Source organism: Rhinolophus sinicus, chromosome 8, assembly GCF_057876585.1.
Source record: "Rhinolophus sinicus isolate RSI-liver-muscle chromosome 8, RSI-T2T, whole genome shotgun sequence".
NCBI classification, from domain to species: Eukaryota; Metazoa; Chordata; class Mammalia; order Chiroptera; family Rhinolophidae; genus Rhinolophus; species Rhinolophus sinicus.
In genome coordinates this window covers 51255852-51260083 of record NC_142508.1, presented here as the reverse complement: position 1 = coordinate 51260083, position 4232 = coordinate 51255852, and positions in this window count along the sequence as shown.

Genomic DNA, 4232 nt, shown 5'->3' with positions numbered 1-4232 from the left:
TCGGGGACAGTGGCGTGGCGGTGAAAGTCTGGTGGGACCCGGCCAGGCACGCATGCGCGTGCAACTGCGTGGGCCGGGTGAAGTTGGATGCGTGGGGGGAGATCGCGCGGCTCAGTGCCCGTGCTTTGTTCATGGAGCACGTCAGCAATGAAAGTTTGCTTGGACGGACGTTTGCCGAGTTCTGGGGCTACCGAGGTGAACAAGCCCCTGGCCTCTCGGGTCCCACTGCCAATTTCAACACGCCCTACCTCTTCTCTGGTCCCCAGAAGCCGCCTCCTCCGGGAAGCCGACTTTGATTGCTCCTCCAAGACGCAATTCCTCTCCTCTGATTCAAATCGGGCTCAGCTGGGGCATCTGTTTAAAATGTCAGGCTGCTGGAGTGTGATTCACTGGGTTTGGGGTCGGGCCCAGCTCAGCTCCTGGTTGAGTCTTATGCGGCTGGAGGCCACACTTTGGGCCCACACGCCTTAGGTTTTACCATGGCCTCTGGATCGCCTGGAGACCGAAAGAACGTGAAGGCCTACGTTTGCTCGTCTACATCATTCATTTGTTCTCTCATTCATTCAATACATAGGATGGGTCAATCCAAGGGTGGCTGGAAGAGATGGAGCTGAATAGACAGCCAAGTCCATGGCTTTCCCCTGCTCCAGTCTAGCGGGAGCGACAACAAGGAGGGTAACTGGCCGTGCCTTCACGCATTAGGAAGAAAACCCCTGCCCCCTAAACGAGGGGGTAACCAAGCCACTAGTAACCACTCCCTGGGAGTGACTGCATACCCGTAAGCATCGTGCCTACCACATCATAAGCACTCAAGAAGTGGTAGCTACTTTTCAAAATTATATATCCAATACTTCACACAATCCTTACAACAAACTTGGGAAATAAATAAAGCATTTTAATACCTACTTTCTATATACGGAAAATGAGTTTCCAGGTGTTCCAGTGACTTATTCAAGGTCTCACAGAACTGATCTTATGCCATTTGCTTTCATTAGATAGAACATAATTAATGACAGTAATAAACAACACTACTAATGTGCCAGACTCCAGGCTAAGTGCCTTAGAGGTCATATCTAAATATGATCCCCACAACACCCCTAGATGGCAAATGTGACTGGCATTCTAGAAAGGAGGAAACAGAGACTCAAGATGTTGAAACTTGCCTGGGCTGAGAAAGGGCAGAGCATGACGTAACTCTGGTGTGCTTAATTGCAAATCTGTAGTAGCTTCTAGTCACAACTCTGCATGCCTAGGTAGTATCCACAGCATTGGTGCATTAAGACATTAAGGGGCCTTAGTGCTACGTGAAAGTGGCCCTGTCTTCTACCAGGCTTGCAAAAGAAGTACAAAGCATTACTTTGGATCATAGGAGGTTATAAAATGAAATCTCTCAGAGAGGTTTTCTCACTTTCAGGAAAACACAATAAATCTGTGGAAAGTGTTTTATGCAAGTTGGCTTGGCCCCAGTGGTGGAAATGTGTGCAGGACTCACTGTTAGCCAGCTGTGCTCAGAGCAGCGACCAGGCTGCTAACCAAATAGCCCAAGGCTCTCCGGTGGCCAGCCTGGCACGTCCCTTGGATGGTAAAGAGACACTGGGGACCATCTCCCCCAGTGGCAATTTTAGAAAGCAGGTGGTGCTAGAAGGAAAGGACATTCCACTTAGCTTTTTTACACCAGGTTTTCAAGTTAGAAGTGCCCCCACAAAGCCCAGGCATTTAAAAGAATAAATAATTATAAAAAGAGCCGCCTTAGAAGAAATTAGCTGGCTCTCTTGTAAAAAGATATTCTAGAACTTTAACCCAAATGCTTCAAACTTGATCACATATGTAAATTTGCATTTGGTCACTTTAGAATTTTTTTTTTTATAATTGGGGAAGGGAAACAGGACTTTATTGGGGAACAGTGTGTACTTCCAGGACTTTTTTCCAAGTCAAGTTGTTGTCCTTTCAGTCTTACTTGTGGAGGGTACAGCTCAACTCCAGGTCCAGTTACCATTGCTAGTTGCAGGGGGCACAGCCCACCATCCTTTGTGGGAGTCGAACCGGCAACCTTGTGGTTGAGAGGATGCGCTCCAACCAACTGAGCCATCCAGGAGCTCAGCGGCAGCTCAGCTCACGGTGCCGTGTTCAATCTTAGTTGCAGGGGGCACAGCCCAGCATCCCTTGCGGGAGTCGAGGAGTTGAACTGGCAACCTTGTGGTTGAGAGCCCACTGGCCCATGTGGGAATCGAACCGGCAGCCTTTGGAGTTAGGAGCATGGAGCTCCAACTGCCTGAGCCACCGGGCCGGCCCCACTTTAGAATTTTTATACATAGATTTCATTGTTTAGAGCAGTTTTAGGTTCGTAGCAAAACTTAGAGGACGGTACAGAGAGTTTCCTATACATCCTTGTTCTCCCACACACAACCTCCCCCACCACAGTGGTACCTTCGTTGCAATGGATGAATCTACATTGACGCATCATTACCACCATGGACTGAAGGTTCACGTCCCCCCAAAATTCATACATTGAAATCGAATCCCGGGTGTGATGGTGTTAGGAGGGGAAGCCTGTGGGAGGTGACTAGGTCATGAGACTGGAGCCTTTTTACAAGGGACTCCACAGAGCTCTCTCACGCCTTCCACCTTTGGGGACACTGTGAGAAGGAGGCCGTCTATGAAATAGGAAGAGGGCCCCCACCAAACGCCTAATCTGCAGGCACTTTGATTTTGGACTTCCCAGCCAAAGTCACCCAGTCTATGGTATTTTTGTTCCAGGAGCCCAAATAAAGGCCACGGTTTACATGGGGGTTCACGCTTGGTGTTGTACATTCTGTGGGTTTGGACATATGTATGTATAGTGACACGTATCCACCATCATGGTATCATATAGAGTAGTGTCACTGTCCTAAAAACCCTCTGTGCTCCACTTATTCATCCCGCCCCCACAGCAACCACTAATCTTTCTACTGTCATCATAGGTTGCCTTTTCCAGAATGTCATAGAGATGAAATCACACAGTAGGTAGCCTTTTCAGATTGGCTTCTTTCACTTAGTCATATGCCTTTAAGTTTCCTCCACATCTTGTCATGGCTTTCTAGCTCATTTCTTTTTAGCTCTGAATACTATTTCATTGTCTGGATGTACCACAGTTTATTTATCCATTCACCTACTGAAGGACATCGTATTTGCTTCCAAGTTTTGGCAATTATGCATAAAATAGCTATAAATATTCATGTGCAAGGTCACATGTGGATTTTAAAGCTTGCTATAGGTATTTCCTTATTAACCTTATTCCTCACAACACCTTTAGAACCTGGCTAGAAGAAAACATAATGAAAAAGGTAAACAGGTGAAAAGCTTGGCTGTGGAGCTCTGAGCTGTGTGACTTTGGGTAATTACCTCTACCTCTCTGAGCTTCAGCTCCCTCATCTGTAAAATGTGGGGAAGTGCTTCCTCCATTAAGTCAGTGAGACAACCTCGTGGGCTGGTATACTGGAAGTCGAGGCACAGTGCCTGCCCAGCTAGAGATGTTAGTGTCCATTGTTCCATAATGATCTTGTTAGATCAACAGGAGAAGGCAAGTGTTGAGAAATGAGGTCCAGTGATTCACCCAGGGTGCTGGGGCACTGAGAGCTATACCTCTCCCCCGGAATGTTTCTGAAACGCCAGCACTTCCAGCCCCTGCATTTCACAAGTATGAGCTTAAAATGTCATACATCGCGTTCAGCTTTCAGCTCTCTGACTCCTCCCGGAATCACATGTACAAACACACACACACACACACACACACACACACACACACACACACACACACCTCTTCAAGGGCTAAAACGAAAAAAAAAAAAGATGTGAATAATTTTCATAACAACAAAGCCGGGTTCCTGAGAAGCTACAAAATTCCCTTCCACCTTCAGTTATTCCTGTGTCAACGGGCTCAGCTTCTGATCTATGTGTATTCTCCCATCCTGGGATTAGGCGAGGCCCATCCATCAGCACTACTAGCATTTCATGAGAGACTGTCCTTTGCCAAGACAAGGATGTCCCTGAAGAGTCACAATGATGCCTTGCCATTCCCACTGGCGCCACCTCCCAGGTCAAGGATGTCTCACCATGCTTCAGACTACAACCGCCTCCTACCCCCTCACTCTGCCCCCTCCCTGGGTCTGCCTCCCCTCCGACCTCCTCCTCCTCTTCCTCCCCCCTATTCCTCTGCTTTCCCTTTCTTGCCCTCTTCTCCCCCACACACCTGA